This window comes from Miniopterus natalensis, chromosome 2 (genome assembly GCF_054644295.1).
Source record: "Miniopterus natalensis isolate mMinNat1 chromosome 2, mMinNat1.hap1, whole genome shotgun sequence".
NCBI lineage: Eukaryota > Metazoa > Chordata > Mammalia > Chiroptera > Miniopteridae > Miniopterus > Miniopterus natalensis.
In genome coordinates this window covers 37,573,934-37,595,683 of record NC_142082.1, presented here as the reverse complement: position 1 = coordinate 37,595,683, position 21,750 = coordinate 37,573,934, and the positions used below count along the sequence as shown (strand labels likewise).

The following is a 21,750-nucleotide window of genomic DNA, read 5'->3' as shown; positions in this document are numbered from 1 at the left end:
GACAGTCTTCTATTTTTAATAGATAAGTATCATTTAACTATTATTCTCTCTGCCATGATTCCAAAACAAGCCCATGAAAAGTGATAATGCAGGTCAAACCAATCATTTTGGCACGAAGTAGACCAGAAATTGATTATTTTATTTAAGACAAAAGGATTTATATGTGGATAGTTTATTTCTCTTATTACCTCATTCTTGCTTTTTTTCTCATAAAAAAAAAAATGGAAATAGGGTGACTGGTGGCGGCTGTGGAAGGAGTGTTAATTCTTAAATATCTGACAGGAATATGGAAAGGCAAAGTCCACATTTTGTGACTTTACTCAACTTTACATCATTAACACAAGTTCATGTTTCTGATCATTCATTTATGTAGTGAGTTTCATACCACCAGCATGCAATTTCTGTGTTGGATCTTACATAGATAATAACACGATACTAATTTGCTAATTTAATTAACGTGTACTGAACATCAATAATATTTGAGGCATCGTGAAGTTGGGCTCCTCTACCCTGTAGGAGTGTGACACGTAGGACTTGTGTCCGTCCACCCATCCAACAGTGTAGCTCTTTCTTGATGGGGTTAAAGGGAAAAGAAGTAGAATTATACCTCAAATAGATAAAATATCATTTCTTAAACTCGGACACACCATGGGAAAGATGACAACCGCTGCTTTTTATTCCTGTTTTTCCTCATTTGCCCAGAATAATTTCCCAGAACTTCTGAGGAGCTGAGAAATGTGATCCATACCCGTGTCATGTTGTCTAACTCCCGGCCGAATTGTAAGGGCCAGAGAGTAATTCAGAGAATGAGCCATTCATTTAAGGCGCTCGGTTAATGACAGTGGCAGACAAAATTGCAGGTATATAGTATTGGGGTTATATTTTTAAACTGAAAATAATTTCATTTTTGGAGTGTACAACTTCACTTACCTAAGTTGTTACTTTCCCATTGGAAAAGTAACCCATCATTAAATTTTCATACAAGGAGGAAGGCGTTTGCCTGCAGTTGCACACAACTCATCATCACACTTTCTCATTACCATAAACATCTCCTCCAATTTGGGGTCTCATTTTCTTTACAAACACAGCTTGCAAAACTTCCTCTTAGCTAGTTTATTCAAGTAAATGATGATCTTCCGAGCCAGGAAAATAACTGTCACAAGTGAAAAAATATTTTTATTGATGTGAAGCTCAGATTGTGGTTTAGCCCACAGCAATGCACGTCTCTCCCTTTAGTAATTACAGCTTATTACCTGTGTAAATAGTGCTGAAATGGTGCTTAGTCCATACTGCTTAGAGGCCAAAGCCATCTAAAAAATGTCTTGAGTTATTGTAGTTTTCCACTGAAGGCAAGGTAACTGAACCTATTCAGGCTTAATGTTCCATTTTGTGTTGGCTAGGCACGTCTGAGAAGGATTGATAGTCATTTTTTTATTGCTGTTGTTATTGTTTTAATTTAGTACATCTAATAACTTCCATTCCTAAGACACTGAATGCACAAGACAGCCCCTTCCATCAAGAAGCTCATGATCTGTGCAACTAAATAATAAAACAGAAAAGGCTCCTTGATAAAGCAAGCACGCTTACAGTCAAGAAAAGTTAAAATGCCATATGTTTGTTCCGGTTCTCTGATCGTTGCCCATATGTAAAATTATAGCTCTGGAGCTTAATTTTTTTTACTGTGGAAACAGACTTAGAAGATAACTGTATAATACTGGTGTTGAGAAATGAGATTTGCAGCCATATGTGATAGATACATTTTATTTGGCATCTATTGTGTACAGTTACTTTTGACACCATTTCCCATTGCAGAGTCCAACGCATGTGATAATCAGATATATTAAAATGTGGATTTTGGTATTTAATATTTACAAGAGATAAAAGTGCAATTTAATTTATGCATACTTACTGCTCCCTTTCCTCCAGCCTCTCTTTTTTCCTTTTTGTTAAAGAAACATTGAGCAAATACCAAATATATTCTGCAGGAGTCAGAAGAACATTTATTTATATTTTTTTACAAATGTGATGGTAAAATGTTCATTTTGTGAGTATCTTCAGTGTATCAAATACACAAAATAATTCTGTTAAAAAATAAATTCTGTGCAGTGAGACGAATTTGAATCCTCCACGTCCAGTGAATATGTTATTTTTATCCACAGTAGAATATGCGTGTGGTTTCAAAACCGGCTATTAAAAAGTTTCCTTGGGGTGGAAATTTCTCAGTTTGGGGTGGGATTTCATGCTGTAACACATGGTGCATTCTTTTTCTGTGATTTGGTCACAGTTGGCTGAAAGTCAATTACTTTGAATTTGGGCAACTTATGTTTGTAACACATCTAGACAGGGTGAATTTGAAGAATGATTACAATATGCAGAATGTCTCTAAACATGCTCACAGTTGAGCTCACTTTGGTATTTTAGATTTGTAGGAAATGAAGGGCAGAAATGATTATATATTTCCAACTCACATATCAAGCAATCTCGGAAAAGTATGAAACACTTTCTATCTCTAAAATGGTCTGGTAGTGTGCATGTCAATCCAAGGGGGAGTTCCCACGGTGGACTGGATATGTCTAAATATTATCCTGGATAGAGCAGGCCTGCTGGTTGGTGGCTTTGAGACTAGGGTACTAAAAGGCTAGGAGGGATGTCAGAGATTAAGACCCCTCTGTCTTTTTAGGGGTATGGGCAATAAATGAAGAAGGAAAAGCCAGTGAGCCATGATGACTGACAGTGCAATTTATCACTGAAAATTGACTAAAGCAATGAATGAGGTAGTCAAACGCTCGTTCCCTCATTCATATCCTTTGTCTAATAGATCTATGAAATAAATGGACTCTCTGGCTCCAATTTTTTCAACCAAACCCTTTCAAACCTCTGCCTCGTGGTACTAAGCTAGGTTGTGGGAATTTGGCTGAATGCTGTGTTTTTATGCGTAAATAAAATTTGTTTTTATTTATTTTTTTATTGTTTTTATTTGTTTGTATTTTTGAATGGATTTTGTCATTTGTGGTTTATGTGGCTTCCTCCAGCTGGTGGCATAAAGCGATAAGATGAGTTTAGTCCAGATCCAAATGACAGTGGATCGAAGGTACTTTGTTCTGTTTTTAATTGCTGCCCCCACCTTTTCCGGTCTTGAAAGATACTGCTGAAGGAATAATAGAGAAGAGATGCTCGCTTGATAGAGAGGTTTATTCTCTAATGCTATCAGCTGTCAAATTCACAATATCTGAATTTAAGTGTGTTTTGTTAATGAGTTTTTCTTGAACTGATAAATCTGTCAGTTGTGTATGAACACTCTCCTCTAAGGCAATCTATTTAGTGTGATGAAATGTATTGATAATCTTCACTAAACAACCTGCCCATCGCCATGCAAAGGGCCCCACTAGTCCCTGGCATATATCCCTCATCTAGCCACTGTGGTCGGTTTAGGATGAAGGATGCTTTGCTCAAGACCCCCTAGTTAAGCATCCCCCTATTTCTGCCTGCTTATTTGAATCCTACTTTTGCTCCAAAGTCCAGCCAAAATCCTGTTATCCTTGAAGCCTTGCCTAACACCCCAGTCCAAAAAGCCGCCATTTATAGAGCACCTAGTACTTTCGTGCCTGTGCTAGGGCCTTGTGTTTCCTGCGAGAAAGCTGGTGAGGAGACAGTGCAGAGCTGTGGATATTGATTCATGCTCTAGAGTCTGTGTTCTGCCACTTACAAGTTGTGTGACCAGGACAGGTTATTTACCTTCTCTGAGTCCTTGTTTCATTTTATGCGAAATGGGGATAATCAAGGTACAACCTTCAAGGGGTTGTTTTGAGGGTTTAATAAAATGGCATCTACAAGGATTAGCTCGGTATGCATAGTTAGCACCAAGCAAGTGATTATCACCCCCAGTCCTCATAGGGGACCTGGCAGGTAGGCATTGCTATTCTCTTTGGCAGCTGGTAAGCAGGGGAACTGGCATTTAGGTTCTAATTTGTTGGGGTGGGGGAGTTCAGGCTCTTCTTTATTCCTCATATCTTTTCCTTATCTAAGTTCTTAAAGCACTGATCTGTAGCAAATTTAACTTTATAAACTATATTCTGGTATGGTTTATGTATATTAAGCATTAACCCCTGGAAAATGGCATATAGGCTTCAGGTGTGTTTCAGCTTCAGGCCCAGAGAAGTAGCAAAATCGGACGAAGGGAGTGAGGCCATGGCTAACATCAGACCAGCTGCCCCCGTGGCTCCAACAAATTAGTGAAGACTGACAGAGGGCACACCTGGAAGGCCGAAGAGTGTTTGGGGATTCTCCCCTAAGGCCTCCAGATAAAAACCTTTGGTGTAGGTACCCCGGGCATTCTCTTTCTCTCTAAGCTCCAAGGGCTCTTCTTTTGCCTCTGTAACTCATTTCCTGAGTCCATTTCTTCTCCAGCTCACTTCTACCTCTGTGACTTTCTAAATAAACTTTCTCTTATAGTTTTACTCTTGGCTCTGAATTATTTCTTAGCCAGAACTCAAGCACTGAGGTTGCTGAACCCAGGCCCAGCTTAACTTGTCACTAACACCTGGTGCCATTTTTCTGCCTCTAATATTTTTTTTTTTAAGTTTCATCAATAAATCAATTTATTTAACAGAACATGTTACAATCAATTACACTAAGTGTCATTACCAAACAATTTTAAAGTGGTTAGTTTTAGAACAAGGAATGAAAGAAACACTGTTAGCCATCATGTTTCTGTATGTTCTCTCTTCATATTTCTTAAATCACAAATAAAAAATATAAGATACTACAGTAAAATACACTTAGAGTTTCTCTCAAATAAATTTAAAGTGTGCCTGGCCTGGGGAAAACTGAAGCCCAGCTCACAGGCTTAAAGGGGGGCATGATGCCCGGCCGGGCGTGGCTCAGTGGTTGAGCGTCGACCTGGGAACCAGGCAATCGGGGTTCGATTCCTGGTCAGGGCACATGCCCGGGTTGCTGGCTCGATCAATGACTCTCTCATCATTGATGTTTCTATCTCTCTCTCTCCCTCTCCTTTCCTCTCTCTGAAATCAATAAAAATATATTTAAAAAAAGGGGAGGGGGGCATGATATAAAATTAGTCCAACTTTAGCAGTTGGCCAAGTGCTTTCACCCTGTATCATCCCCCAGGTCGATTTTGATCTCCCCCAGAGCCTTAAGCTCACCACACACCTGAGATTATTGCCGAGGAGAGAGATGATGTTGTCCTGTGTGAGAGGCCTTGCACAGTGTGCTCAGGTTTAGGAGGTGGGACTGGAGGATGGGCGCTAAAGCACGCCCATTGCCTCTATTCTCTTTCTCTCAGTATTTAACCACACCATCCTCCCTCCAAAAGGAAGCTAATATGACACAATGAATCTGGTGAAGGAACCTAGCAGTATGCTGGGAGTCCAACTGAACAAATGTTTCTCCTGCTGCTTCAATCCAGCCAGAGCACAGTGGAGAGAAGGGAGAGCATAGTAGTCCTCCAGCCTGGAGACTTTAGATCAACAAGGATGCAGTCCCTTTTAAGAAAATTGCCTCCTAGGAGCCAGACCCATAAGTTGGCAAATTGTGAGATGAGAGAGAGGTGTCACCTCTTGTCAATGCCCTATATTGCTGCTCCAAGCATTGGGTTAGGAGCTACAAGAGGGGATAACCCAAAGCTCCTGGCTTGGGTAACTAAAGGATAAAAACAGATGAGCCAGGCATGGGATACTGAGCATTTAATTCCTCCTTGTGAGCTCTGTCCAGGCCTAGGAGTTGCCCTAAGTACTCACCTGTGCTGAGCTTAGGCCTAGGGCAAGGGGAGAGTAGAAAAATGGAGAGCAGAATAAAATTATAAAGAGTAGATTGTCCAAAGAATGGTCCAAGGGAACCTTTCTGCAGGGACAGGTACCTCGGGGGCTGCATTTTCTCCTGATCCATAAAAACTTAGAGCCTGGCTCAGCTCATGAGCCTGTTGCCCCTGAGTCTGAGTTTGAGGGGCAGCCTACAATGCTGGCCCCTCCACCTCCCCCAGAGACCTGGGCTCCTACTACCGGGAACAGCCCCCTAACACCCTGGCCTGCTGAGGAGTGGACCAGCGTCAAGGGCCCCAGGACCATAGCCAACAAATTCTCCAGCTGATCTTCAGCCTGGTATACCCCTGGCCTGGGCCTGGAGAGTATCTGGGAGACCCTACCCTCCCAGCCCAGCCCCAGCTCCGCCCTAGCTCGGGCAAGCCCCTGGTAGCAGTGGCGGCAGCAGCTAGGGCAGTAGTGACAGGGAGCCAGGGACACCCTCTGTGCAAGGAGGTGGCTGGTAGAGCAAGAAGGTAAAGGTGTGCTCCCCACCCATGAAGAAGACCTTTGGCTCTGCAGACAAGGTCCTGTCAGAGGTAGACTTCAAAGAACGTTTTGCTGAACTGCCCAAGTTTTGGCCTGAGCAGTCATTGCCCTGGCCCACCCTGCAGTCTGGCCACCTCCCCGGGCCATCCTGCGCTATCACAGGAAAAGGAAGAACTCCACTGACCTGGACTCAGCCTCGAGGACCCCACCTCACCCAAGCACAAGATGAGATGCTCCAGCTGCATCTCAGAGCTCAATATCCCCAAGAGTGCCAGCTGTGAGGGAGACATCTTCACCTTTGTCTGCATACATACAGAAGCAGAGGATGTGCTCTGGGAGCTGACGTAGAGAAAGCGCCATACTCGTCACAGTGGTGCACCCTGGACCAGCGCCAGGCCCTGGTCATGCAGCTCTCCCAGGACAGTGGCTTTATTACTATCAGCCCGGCCATGGCAGCCTTCCAGGCTCGCTACGCGGACATCTTCCCCTCCACAGTCTGTCTGCAGTAAAAGATCCATGAGGTGCGCCAGAAGATCATGCAGGTGACCACTCCCATGGAGCAGCCCGGAGGAACCAAGCCCATCCGTCCCTGGACCCCTCCCCAGTGGCACCGCTGCTGCCCCTGTTCTCACTGCCCGTCCTGCTGGGTGCCCTGAACCCACCTCGCCTGGCTTCAACTCTACAGAGCCCAGGCTGCCCTGCCAATGCCTCCACCCCCAGAGCCAGCCCAGGACAACCTGCCTGGGAGGGGATCCCCCAGTCGTGCCCCCCCCCCACCGCTCCCTTCCCTCCACAGCTGCCGTAGGCAGGTGAGGGGCCCCTGAGAAGATCCCAGGACCCACAGTATGCCCCTCAGGACATGGATAGTATGTAGGTGGCAGAATGGGGGCAGGGTGGTTGCCTCCTCCTTAATAAAGCCATTTCGTTCTTTTCAGTTTGGGGCAAATGAAGCCTGCTCCTTTGTGTATCCCAGTCCCCCCACAGCTTCCTCCCGATGATGGGGCAGCTGAGGGGAAGCAGGACACGATCTCCCTCCACCGAGCCCCTGTATACAGTAACCTGGAGGGTGTTCCCTCAGACTTTTTCACTGGTACTTTATGCAAAATGGCTCATAGGAGGGCTGCAAGCAGAGACAGGTGAGGGCCTTGGGCCACAGGGAGGCGCTGTGGAGTACGGGGAGTTCATGCACCCTTTCTTTCCCAGAGGGGCTGGACTCAGGTTAATTTGAGGGTGGGGTCCCTGGCACTTTGCCACAGGCATGGGAGGATTCTCTCCCCATCCCTCTGCCCTCCCAACTTGGGTCGTACTTTCCAAGAAGGTGATTCCCCCATCCCCAGAACAAAACGTAGATCACGTCCAATATTTCTTACTATGCCGAGAAGCCACCATGACCATGATTAAAGTTGTTTCTCTCTCTCTCTCTCTCTCTCTCTCTCTCTCTCTCTCTCTCTCTCACACACACACACACACACACACACACACACACAGCATCTCCAGCCCCGGTGAGCAGAGGGTGCAGGAGGGACCAAGTGTCTCAGCCCCCATCATTTCACCACAAAGCTGAGGCCCAGAGAAGTCAAGTTACTCATCCAGGGTCACTCAGGAATGGGTGCCTAAGCTGGGGTGCCAGTGCCAGAGGCAGGGCTGTAGTGCCCCATCTTAACCCTCCCCCCCAATCAGCAGCTCAGAGCCTCCCAGCCCAAACAGGGGCTAACTGGAGCCATGGGGCCAGGCCACCGGTATAGAAAATGTGCAGACCGGCCAGGCAGCACCATGTCCATGTCTGCTGTAGAATAGCTTCCAGGATCATGGCCTCCAGCAACACCTTGACCTCCTCGGCCTCTCTAACATCCACGACCTCCACATCCGGGTGGTCTGAGATGGAAAAGTCAAGCTGGAGCCACAGCACCGTCAGAGCATGCTCTGCAATGCAACCCACTGGAGGCACTGCAGGCAAGAGAGCAGTGTGGGGACCCTGTGGTGGTAGCCATCAAGGTTTACATCCTGCAGAAATTCCCTACAGTAGATACTATCTGGCTCAAGTGCCTGCTGAAGTGGGCCCTGGACACTGACATGCAAAGCAGTCTTCTTGTCAGGCCCACCAACTCCAAGGTCAAGGGAGCCACTGGCAGCTTTAAATCAGTTCCCAAGCACACACAAAAAATCCAGCCCAGAAAGATGCCCACCATGTCAGACCCCCGGGGACCTGCTGGGGCCCCCAAGAAAAGTGGACCAAGGACAGAGAGGTAAGAGTGGGCAAGGCCAGGAAGACCCCACAACAGCCAGACAAGTCCCCTCCTGGTGCCAGTGGGCCCCGTGGGAAGTCAGAGGTTAAAGATTGAAAGAACAGCCCAACAGATGCCAAGGCCTGCAGGAAAACCAAAGCTGGGACTCAGAGTTCTTAACCCACCATTACCAAGGGTGAAAATGGTGCAGCTTTCCCAACCAAAAAGAGGACTGGGAACAAGGTCCTTAAACTGGCCTCTTCCTAGTGGCCCAGGGAAGGGTTGAAAGCCAAGGCTGCTGCTGCTCCCAAGGCTAAGGACAATGGGTCCAAGATGGTACCTATACCCCTGACCAGGAAGACAGAGTTCCCCAAGGGCCCAAGAAGGCCTGGCATGCCCACCAAGGCCTGGTCACCTAAAGAGTCCAGTAAGAAGGCAGAAGCTAAGAGCTAGAAGTTGAGTGAAGAGAAACTAAGAGTTTGTGGAAGTTTTTATTTCCCAACAAACCATCACTCTATTTATTTCACTGTAACCTATTGATCAATAAATAATTTTCTCCCTACCCCCCCCAAAAAAAATACCGACACGATTTCTTAGCTTATACTTAGTAAAAAGGTCTAAAAAAAATGGGTTACTTGGTTGCATTGTCATCAGGATTAGCAATTGTTTTTGTGGATTTGTTTTTCTTTTTGACAGTTGTTTGTGTTGGTTGAGTGACATTAGAACTAAGTACCCCTACTTTATAAGTATAAAGAAAAGAGCACAAATTTGGGCCCATCCTCCTAGAAAGAGGAATGCTTCTTCCATGATTATTCCTTCTTTATTCAGCACCCTGAAGTTTGTCTGTCTATCAGTAGATATGTGTTGAGCAATATGATACTAACTTCAGATGATGCTGGCCACAAGCACCCCCTTTTTGTTCTACTATGCAACATCCAATTTTGATTTTCTATCAGTGTTGATAATTCAGCTAGTTTATAAAGCAGCTATTAGACTGAAGATTCACAGGGGGTACAAACAGAGAAAATTGGCTCATTTTGAGAAAAGCCCTAGGTGTCCTTTAGTTGATCATGTTTTGAATTACAGTGAAGAAAACCTGTGATGGATGCTATGGACAGAAATCAAATTCCTTAGCACTGAACACTGCAATGTCATAGATTTGAGATATTTGACTCAGCCCTTACAAAGGGAGATTCATACTATCCCATCTTATAATATTAGATCTAAAAGCATGAATGAATCTTTGAATTAAATAAAATAAAACTGTAAAGAAAAAATTATCCTTAAAAAAACACCTGGAGACTAAGAACCAATGAATTGTCAATACTAGGCAAAAGTACAAGAATGCTAGAGCATTTGGTTTCATTACTCAGGTTATAATTTATATGCAGACAGAGTACACTGTGTATGATTTACTATTCAAAATGCAATCAAGTCATCTTTGTTTGATAGATTGGTATTTTGAGTTTTCATAACAAAAGCTTTCCAAGACACTATTGCATGACTCCCTTCCAACTTGGTATTTGAAACCAGATAATGGACTGTGTTATAAATACAACACACATCTCCAGTGTGCTCCTCAGGACCTTCATGGATCATCTGAAATGAAAGTCATCTCCCAGGTCAGAAGGGAATACTGAGGAAGTCCTATTGGCTCTGGCATCTTGCAATGTTTACCTCCATTTACCTGAACAGAGATTACCCTTCAAGCACTGTCAAGGACTTCTGAAATTGTTGAAATGCATTTTTGGATCACTTTTCAAAGTGCCTCTGTGCAGAGATCATTACTCTGCATGGAAACTACCCAGGGATAGTGAAGTAAGAAAACCTATTCCAAACACGTGGGAAGGTCTTATCCCTTGTGAAACAAATGCCCTCAAGAGATGTAAGAAAATAATCTGAATACGGCTTATATTCTTATTGTCACTGCTTGGCAATGATAGGTTTCACATTTTTCAATTCCTAAATTGGGAATAAATGCCTACCTAATAGATTATTATAGGGAAATAGAAAAAGTAAAGTGTCTAACACAGTCTTTGGCACACAGCAGGCCATCTATAGTTTCCAGTTCCCTTCCTGTCCCAAAGGAGGATTCATCGCCTTGGTCGATGATTACTGTGACGGCCCAACAGCAAATCCTACACCAGAAAGTAATAAATCAAAACACATGATTAGTAGCCTTTAATGGATCTGCTTCATTTCACATCTCAGCAAAATGTTTATTTCAAATTAATGTGTCCTGACATAAGGAGGGGGTGTTTTCAGCCAAAATATTTAATTTGCAGCTGTCTTGTGATTGATAAGTTGTCAGAGGGCCATGTGTAAGTGATTGCTCTGGTGACGCGCTATTGAAGATAAGGGATTTAAAGTGGGCTGTTAAATGTAAGGCTGGTCACAGGCTTTCGTATGCACCTCCCCTCTCTCATTTGAACTCCATAGTGTCACGTGTCTCAAATTGTTGGTCAATGGAAGAACCCCATTGTGTCTTTTCTTACCACTGGTAGGCATATATAGAGAACAGAAGGATGGGATAATTGGTTGGAATTGAAATCAACACATTGTAATTTAAGTTTTTGACTTTGTAAAATGGCAAGATTGGCCTAGCATATTTTGAGTTTGCTAGTCAGCTCAGGCAACTCTCAGTTTTATGTTTTCTTTCCTCTCCTCTCTTTCTTTTCCTTTTTTTCTCTCTTTATTTTTATTCTCCTTTCTCTTCTTTTCCTTTTCTCATCCTATACTATTGAAACAACCTGAACACTAACTCAGCATAGAGAAGATTTTAAAGCAAATTAACAAATTTGGTGGATGTGTGCTATAAAGAAATTAACTTTTACGTGGGTATCTGCTCTTAATTAACTCTTAATCAGGGGACTATTTTATCTCTTTTAAATCTTATTCTAATTAAGATTTAATTAGGTAGGTATTAATATTTTTATACTATAGAGGAAACAATGATGGCGGAAGTGAAACAACGTGTAGTCAAGGTCACACAATCTGCAACTGAGAGAAATAGCACTTGAACTTGAGTCTAAGCCTTAATAGAGTGTACTTTTACTTCAACTGCCCTAACTGAACTAAATCACGTTTAGTATGACTTAGAGAAAGACTAACACTTGGAATGCTAACCATTGATCATCCAGTAATCAGCTATGATTGGAATTTTTGGATTCATTCAAAAAAAGTATTTCTTGGAAAGAAATTTCTTTATTTCTGCAGAATTATGTAACTTTGGGGACCTTACCAATTTCATAGTACATTTAAGGATACTTGCCATTATTAGGGTGACTACAGATTCCTGAATCTGTTGGGAACTTTAATCATAGAATGCTTTCAGAGAGCTTGTGCAAATCCTGAAGATGAAAATAATTAAACTACATTAAGATTCCATACTGCATGATTCAGCAGTAACTATTTCTATATGAATATTAATAATGTTTCATGGAATAACAGATGTTCATTTTTCACTTCTTTTTCTGGCATAGCTATTATTGGTAAAATTAGTGAACAAAAATGTATATTTTTCCATTCACTTATTTACTAATTTTGGTCTCCTATTAATTCTTTTGTGTTTTATTTATCTGATGCCTTGTATTCAGAATTATATAAATCTAATTACTACTCTCAAAAATTACTGTGTAGGAGGAAAGATGATGTTAGACTGTTGCAATTTGAGGGCTGGTCTATATTTACCAGGCTTATGTTGGAATTTGTGTTTGAAAAGGCCATTTGTGGCCAAATGATAATACCCTTTTGCAAAATTAAGCTTCACACTCAGGTACAATGACTCCTATCTATAATCTCAATTCATAATTTCATTTTAACTCTCTAAGATAAAATTCCCCCTTCATCTAGTACCTCACTTTTATATAGGTAAGACTGTTTTAAAGCTTATTGCTCTGTCTCACCTGTTGTTGTTTTTAATGTTTTTACTGATTTCAGAGAGAGCAAGGGAGAAGGAAAGAGAGATAGAAACATCAATGATGAGAGCGATTCATTTATCAGCTGCCTCCTGCACTCCCCCCGCTGGGGATCTAGCCTGCAACCCAGGCATGTGCCCTGACCAGGAATCAAACTGTGACCTCCTGGTTCATAGGTCAATGCTCAATCACTGAGCCATGCTGGCTGGGCTGTTTCACCTGATTTAAAAATATATATATTGGAAAAGATCCCAGCCTCATCACTGAATATATAACAGCCTTCTCTAATGTCAGATATATGTCACTTTGTTATGTCATTAAAAAATATTAGCTAGATTCTTTATAGTTGCATTGGAGTTCCTGCATAATCCAAATTGTTTCAGCTATTTATTTTCAAGGTAAAATAATGATAGGCTATAAGCACAATTTAGGAGAAATTAGGCAGAGCTAGTGTGTGTGACCTCATGGAGGTTAAAGCCAGAACAGACTGCTTTCATATTCACATTCTCAATCTCTGCACATCTTTCATTTGGAAATTGGCTTCAGCCCTGTCACAGAGACTCATCTTTAAATTAAAGTTACGCAGGCCAAAATATGACCCTTAATACACATTCACTGCTGTCCTCAGCAGCCATTTATAACCTACAGAACTAAAATTCTAAAAGCAACAGAGCTTAAGCAGTGATATCCTTCTCATATCTGTAGGCAGTCATATCTTCTTTCCCTGTCCATAGTTCTAAATCTTATGGGGAAAGGCAACTTTATCAAAATAAGGGATATGTGAATGTGCACACACACATATACACACGCACACACACATACTGCTCTGCACAGAAACACAGACACCTAGAAGCTCTGAGTTGAAAGTACATTATCCTTAAAAGTATTTTGGTTCAAAATCTCAGTTGTTTGATGCTTGATAGCATACTAGCAAAGTGCTTAAACAGGTCTACTGGTGAAAAAAGTCACTTCATCTAAGGACATTATTGTCATCTTATAAAATTTATCTTTCAATTATTATCTTAATTTGTTTAAATTTTAACCTTTTTTCTTATGTAGGCCAGGAAAAAAAAAAAATCTCTCTCCCTTTAGATTATGCTCATTGGTCCTAGTTTACTTCACTGAGGCAAAATATTAAGACTGTTCTCGCTTACCACCTGCATCTTCTCTACCATTCCTGGTTCTTCTGAAAATAGGACATCTTGTGATTCTACCCTTTGTCATGGAGAATCTCATGTGAAGGTGTTCAAGTTCAACGGCCCTTCAGAAAGTTTGATAGCAACTTTTACTCATTGCAGGCAGGAATGAGAAATGGGCACAAAATTCCTGGAGGGCAATTTGGCAATGTATAAGAAAAGATTTAAAAATGCGCTTACTCTTTGACCCAGCAATTCCCCTTATAGAAAGTAAGCATAAAGTAAATATTGAGATGTTCAAGGTTCATACATAGTGATGTGCAACACAACATTAATAATAATACTTTTTAATGAAAAATTGGGAAAACTTAATTATCCAAAAGTAATAAGGGAATTAAATAATCACAGGCTTCTGGCACCAAGTGGTGGACTGAGGATATATGTTCTTATCTTCTTTCTTCACTATAATTTATTGAAATATATTAGTATAAATCCATAATAGTGAAGACCATTATAAAAGAGAGAGTTCAACACATTTCTAGATGAGACATAGTAGGAGATAAATATATTGAGAGATTTATTGCAAGAAATTGACTTACACAACTCTTGTGGCTCCTTAGGCAGGTCCAAAATCCACAGGCCAGGCTGTCAGGAAGGGCAGCAGACTGGAGCTCAGGCAAGTGCCGAAGCAGCTGTCAACAGGTAGAATATCTTCCCTCTCAAGTATGCCTCAATTCTGCCCTAAGGCCTTTTAACTTATTGAATCAGATTATCTGGGGTAATTGCCTTTATTTAAAGTCAGCTGATTGGGAATTTTTAATCTCATCTACAAACACCTTCACAGCAACTGCTAGATTAGTGTTTGATTGAATAACTGGAACCTATAGCCCAGGCAAATCAACACATATAACTATCACACTAGAAGACAGAAAATGGATGGAAGAATGTGCTCTGATAAACCAGAGAGGAGAAAGTCCCAGCATATACAATACACTCAGGGGTTGAGAGCAGAGGAGGGAGATCACCTGGCAGAACCCCAGGGTAGTTATGAGGCAGGACTGGAGAGTGAGGCAGAACAGTGGATATTCTAAAAATCCACTGATCTCTCCTCACATCTTTCTTTCTTCCTTGTGCTTTTATACAATGACATACAACTAACCTTAAAACCTGAGCAAAAATTGGAGGGCTTTTCTTCTAAGGAAGCAGAACTAATATCTGGGAAGAGTAAGTATAGCCAACATGGGGTTGGCAGATGGGAGTAAGACCTGCTTCATTTGGCATTTAGAAGAGGCTGCCACCCTGACACTGACTTCAAGATCTGTTCACACGAAACGAAAACATAGCGAACAAGTGAAGTCCAGACACACGGCTCGGGCAGCCCCTCCATTTCCTTGTCCTTTTATAGGAGAACCAGAATCTTCAGACACTTGAGGAAGAATAAAACATTTTTTTAAAAGAGAGAGTACAGTGGAAAAACTGCCCCAGAAAAAAACAAAAAATTCAAGAAACAAAAGATAACTTACAATAACTATAATTATCATATTATTATGTTCAAGGAGATTTGAAAAGATAATACATTCATAAAACAGAACAAGGTACCATGAATAAGAAAAAGAGACCCTCCCAAAAAAGTGCCCTCAGAAATTAATGTGTGTGGGAGGGGGTATGAAAAAGAAGAAAATATAAAAATAGTATAAGTCCAACTGTAGGAAAATATGAGATAGAATATTAGTGACATTAAAATTAATCTGTGAATACTTACCTGGCAGGGGGAGTACCATGACCAATGAAGGTAGTCTTCCCACAGTGAGGCTCAATACATTGCACTCCTGGTGTGCTAACCCCTGTGATTTCCCCAAATGTGGGAAACTCAGTAGCATAATTTGTGACAGTGGAGGACTGCATCCATGCTCTCCCATGGAAATAAAAATAAAATTTAAATTTAAAAAAAACCTGTGGAAAACAGTATGGAGTTTTCTCAAAAAATTAAAAATGTAACTGCCTTATTACCCAGGGATTCCACTTCTAGGAATATATCAGAAGAAAACCCAAAACACTAATTCAAAAGAATATCTGCACCCCCTACATTCATTGCAGCATTATTTACAATAGCCAAGATTTGGAAGCAGCCCAAGTGCCCATCAGTAGATTAGTGGATAAAAAAGCTGTGGGACATTTACACCATGGAATACTACCTGGCCATATAAGAGAAGGGTTCTTACCTTTTGCAGTAGCGTGGATGGGTCTGGAGAGTGTTATACTAAATGAAATAAGCCAGTCAGAGAAAGACAAGTAGCATATGATTTCACTTCTATGTGGAATCTAATGAACAAAATAAACTAACAAATGCAATATAGACTCACAGATACAGAGAACAGATGGACAGCCGTTGAGGGGAGGGGGCTGGAGGGCTAAGTGAAAAAGGTGAAAGGGTTAAGAAAATAAATAGACACAGACAACAGTATGGTGCTTGCCAGAGGGAAAGGGGGTGGGGGGAGGTGGAAGAGAAAAAAGGGGGTAGAAATGGTAGTGGAAAGAGCCTTGACTTTGGGTGGTGAGTGCACGATGCAGCATGCACATGATGTGTATAAGGTTGTACACTTGAAACCTGTTGGTTTTATTAACCAATGTCATCCCAATAAATTTAATCAATTAAAAAAAAAATCAATCTATGACAATTAGAAGTTCCACCAAAAGAGGAGAGAAAATATAGCAGGAGAAACTAGAAAAGAGATAAAGCAAGAAAACTTTTAGAGCTATAGGGAGACAAGATCTTTCCAATATAAATTCTACTCGGTGTTGAATGAGATAACATCCACAGACCTATCAATGTGAAATTTCAGAACACCAAAAATAAAGAAAATATCCTAAAAGTTTCCAGATAGAGAGAAAATTTAAACAAAATACAGTTAATCTCCGAGAAAGGTCTCGTTGGGAACAACGCATGCTTGAAGACAATGGTGTAATGCCTTTAAATTAAAACTATGAGGGAAAATTATTTTGATAACAGAGTTCTACTCATGGTTATCTTTGGACAGTGAAATGATGGGTTAGTTTATTTATTTTTGGGGTGTTTTTAGTTATACTCTGATATTCTCTAGAGACTGGTATGTATGATATGTTTTTATGCTTGTTGAGTGTGATACACAAAAGCAAACACAAAATACCATATGTAGCCTAATCAGTGCTGATGCAGGTTTATTACATAACTCCTTTTAAATACTTTATTTCTACTAAGCAGTGGACTAATTTTACATTAGCCTTTTTGGTGACAGTAGGTTTTGCTGAATCCTATTGAACTTATTGGCAGTCTAGGCCCCTAAACTATTTTTCACTTGTATGACCCTAAGACAGAGCTTCCTTGCTCAAGACCTCAGCATTTATTTCTTGTTTGTTTGTAGTTATGTCCAAAGCTTTAAAAGAACCCTTTTCTGTTCTTTTTATTTGAACAGCCCATCATGTACACTGTCAACATTTTCACTAATGCTAATTTTTATCTTAGCATTTGAATCCTAAACTAATAAATCTGTTAGTCTTAAAAGTAAAAAGAAACAACTTGAGTCCTTTGCTTGGCATCTTACCATGTCTGGTCTGTGTAGGAGAGAAAGAAAAATGATCCACTGTAAAGATGATGTCTGAATTCCTCCTGGCTCCAAAGGGACTGCTAGTTACACTGGAAAAGGTCATCTGCAAAATTGTTTCCTTTTGGCCTAAAGTAGATGACACATTTCCCCTAGAGCGAATGATTCACTCTTATTTTGTTGAGTTTAAGCCATTAGGCTAGATAATGACTTAATGAGTGTAAATTCCTTACTCCTATAAGACAAGGGCGTTAGAACATCAGGGTCCTATTTAGTTTACCAGAAGAAACAATGGAGCTTGTGGAGATTCCCCTCCTGGAATGACTGGGTTACGACTTCAGGGTGACAGTTTACTTGCAGAGTTGTTTGATCCTAATCAGCAGAACGCTTATATTTTAAATGAATTTGGATGGAGAAACATGGAGGATAGTAATCAGCTATTTTAAATAGTTGGGTGGATCTATCAATCAAAATTACCATCTAACAAGAGAAGTACTATACTTACCAAAGTCACAACATTTCTGTCATGACAACTGGCATGGTGTCTTATTAAAACCAGCCTTTCACTTTGTTTTCATCTCATCTAAGACACTGTGCTCAATGTGAGACAGGTGAAATGTTAATTACTGGTCTGAAGCTGTAGAGAATGAATAATCGAATAATGTGGCTCATTGAGATTCCACATTCTGTATAGACAAATCCTAATTATGCTATTTAAGGATACAGTTAGAAGAGGATGGGTTTTAAATAACTATTGGAAGTGGTTAAATACACATACTTGCCTTAGATGTTTTGGGTTTTTTTTCCCTGGGCATAAAAATTAAATCTGATACTACAGAACCCACAGAACTGGGAAGGAAAGTCAATCAAAATTTAATACTCAGAGCACTTTTCTGAATACTGTGCTCTTGTAAATAAAAAGAAGTCCCCTGAAAACATTATGTATAATTGAATGAGAAAAAAATGAAAGATGCAACAATTACCTATAGGCAAAGGGAGGTGAAGAAAACAATATAACAGCTGATAGTTCAGTTTTGAAAATAAAATGTATTTTAATAAACACTGCCTTTATACTTATTCAACACATGTGTATACATTTTTGGGGGACACCCTATAGTATAGGCAATGGATGTAGGAGTAGAGGCTTATCAAGGTGACCACTGGATTTTACAAGCAGACGAACAGAGAGAGGACGATCAGTATGGCTGTGTTCTATGTACGGAATTAAATGTCTAGGTGGAGTCAGTGAGAGGCAATATTGGTTGTTTGTTTTATTTTAGTTGAAAGGAAGAATCATAAATGTAGAAGAGACATAAGTACATGTAGTCCTTTCCCCTTATGTCAAAAGCTGTCTGCAGTCATCCCAGCAAGATAATGCAAAAGGAATGTGGTTTATCTATAAGGATTTTCCTGCCTGTATTCAGAGTCTTCGGGGCCTTCCAGACAAACTATTCTGGTGGTTTCATGTTCAGACTGGCCATTTGGGGACATTTCCAGCTAGTTCAGTTGGTACTTTTTAAAGGAATACTGTCAACGAGTACACAAATGCACCACATCAATAATTCTAACCAATAAAACAAATTCCTGCCTTACTTTTCAAATCAAATATTGAAACTGCGAGGGTATAATGAGGACAGCCCACGTTCCTTCTGATACCAGCTGGGGCATCAGCACAGCTGGAGCAAACCCGCTGGCCACCCCTCTCCTGGAAACCTACAGAACGAATCATTTGCTTGTATATGCAAAAAAAGAGAAAGAAATTTGGGGGATTCAGTCTGTTAGTTTCAGAAAGTGTCCAAGAGAAATAAAACAAAAATTGTTTGATTTGAATATCTTAAAGGGGCTTTTAAATATCTCCCTACCGGGAGTATTCAAGTTCACAAGAATATTAGCTAGACATGGAGCAAAGGGAGTGAGACATGAAGGATGCAAATGACTTTGGCAAGTGAATTAAAATCGGTAAGCCTCAGTTTCCATAGCAGGGATGAAGTGCAGGAAAGTATTTTTAAACTATAGAAGTTAATAAAGCATAAGGTACTATTTTTATTTTCTGCTCTGTGACTTTGAGCTAGCCCATTCAACTAGTGTAAGACTTCTTTCTTTGGCTAATAAAATGATTCAACTATAAGATCTTCAAGGTCTAGTCTTTTCCATTTTTAAAATATTTGCTCTCTGTATTGCTTACATTAACATTAAAATCAAACTCTAATACTGCACATAAGCTCTGTTACCAGAGTTTCTACTTCCAAATTACAGACCCTGTATATCTATGAGATAGTTTCCACTAAAGACTAACTTTTCTAAGTGATCTATTGTCATTGGCATTGCCCATCCTTGATGCTTTTACTCGGCTTGCTGAAGAACTGTATTTAACAAATGGCACTGAGAACTTTCAGTGTTAACCTGCGAAGCAGCTCTGCTCATCTGCATCTGCTAAGGCTGTGAGAAGAGTAACCAACCTGTAATTTTCTGGTGTATCCTAATTAAAAATGGAGAATGAAAATAATGTTATGCTCTCATCAGAGGCACTTAGCTTGATTGAGCGCTTGCTTTATGTTCAGCATAAAATTACTGCAAATATTTTCACATGTCTAAAGTGGGGATAACAAAGAAAATACAGCAAATTCGCAGGCATCAATGTTACTTACCACTACTCATTGGCAATTGTTCTATTATGTTCTGTTTGTTGAATTTGTTGGGATTATTTACTTTACTACTGGGGCACTTAAAGGATGCTATATATCTTCAGCTTTAAAAGAACTTGGCTTAAGCATGTGGGTATTAGTCCCTGCCCTCCATGTAGTTCTAAGTAGGCACTTGCAATGAGCCCCCAATATCTCAAGCAACTCTACAACCTACCCCAAAGCAAACAGAGGTCAGAGGGTTATAATAACAGCATACAGTGAGCCCTGTCTCTCATACAGGTCAGAGGGCATTCTGCACCTGCATTCGTACAGTGTCTGTCCTCTGTCTCCAGAATAAATCCCAGCCTGGAAGTTCTTTGGTTCTTCATACAAGCTCCAGATAGTCTATAGGACTCATTCCCAAACTAGTCTGCCCTCAACACCTTGCTGAAGGCAAACATCAGTAGTTAGGTCAGTCAAATTGATGTGGATGCCTCCAGTGGCAAGATAATTATGTTTGGTAGGTTATAATTTGATCAGGAGCAAAGATCAGAAATTGAGATTGTTGGATCTATGTAGAAGCAATATATCTAAAGTTCTATATTGAAATTAAGATGTTGCTCTTGAGTTGGGTACTCTGAGGCCTGGGCTGAAAAGCAGGCTAAGAAACCAGGTCTAGGCCATCTGAAGAGTCAGTCTCATGGGGCTTAGCAGAGAACGAGCCAGGAGCAAGGAAGCAGGGTGAAAACTTGAACACCAGGCCACAAGGAGATTTGAGCCAGGAAACTAGAAGAGCAAGAAATTCCCCCAAGTTCCTAATTGTCTGAATGTACAAGTAAGCTATATAGGTAACCTGAAGTCTACCAGGGATGGGAAGGGAGCTGTTAAAGGTCTGAATTGCTTGGATCCCATGGGATGCTATTTGGCCTCTTTTCAGAAACTGTTTAAGCAAATAATTTTGTTTAAAAAATTACATTAGAGCATTTAAAAAAAAAAAAAAAGACTTTATTTTTTAGAGCTATTTTAGGGTTATAGCAAAATTGAACAGAAAGTACAGTGATTTCTTATAGACTTCCTTCCCCCACACATGTGCAGCCTCCCCCACTATCAACATCCCCCACTATCAACATCCCCCACCAGAGTGGCACATTTGTTACTATTGATGAACCTACACTGACACATCATTACCACCCAAAGTCCATAGTTTACATTAGGATTCACTCTTGGTGTTGCATATTCTAAGAATCTGGATGAATGGCATGCATCCATCATTATTATATCATACAGAAATGTTTCACTGCCCTGAAAAACCTCTCTGCTTCACCAATGCATCCCTCCTTTCCCCCTAACTTCTTAGGAGTTTTAAGATTGTACATGAATCAACAAAAGAATAACTTTTAGAATGGTAAAGTAGTCATCATAATGATTAAAATGAACTCTTCTGTCAATGTGATTTTAACTCAAATTCTTCCAGGTGATATCTTTTATGAAATACAGTGCATTTTAGCATATTTTCCTTCCTGAGAGTGTCTTAAATCAGAACTTACATAAGCATTCTGCAAAAAGGTACTGGAACTAACTCACTTGGCCATCCCAGCCTCTTAATGTTTCTCCCTCCCACCCAGATGCTGACGGCTCTTCCATGGGCCCACATATGAAGCTAGAAGGTGGGTGGCTTTCAGCTTAAGTCTCACCATCCTCTCCATGACTTAGATTCTCAAGGAGCTGCTTTGTGCACCTTTTTTCTCCCATAGCAAGCTTTTACCTTCAGTTCATGGGAAATCTTACAGGCAGGCAGAAGAGCAGCCTGCTTTGGCTCCAGCAATTCACTTAAGCATTTATCTATCTCCTCTTCTGGTGCTCTGCACACCTGGACAGGTGACAGTCATCTCATCAAACCTTCAGCTATAGGTCCCATCATTAAACTTTTCCATATTCCACCAAGGAAGGTGACAGTGACAG

General features: G+C 40.8%; 1 protein-coding gene and 1 non-coding gene across 2 annotated transcripts in view; both read left to right on the top strand.

The window, feature by feature from the left end:
• HS6ST3 (heparan sulfate 6-O-sulfotransferase 3) overlaps nucleotides 1-21,750 on the top strand; it is a 624,059-nt gene that overhangs the window by 485,015 nt on the left and 117,294 nt on the right. The gene's annotated exons all lie outside the window — the stretch shown is intronic.
• Nucleotides 15,338-15,503, top strand: LOC148093671 (U1 spliceosomal RNA). The gene has a single exon (XR_015714145.1). It is a non-coding gene; the product is annotated as a U1 spliceosomal RNA (small nuclear RNA).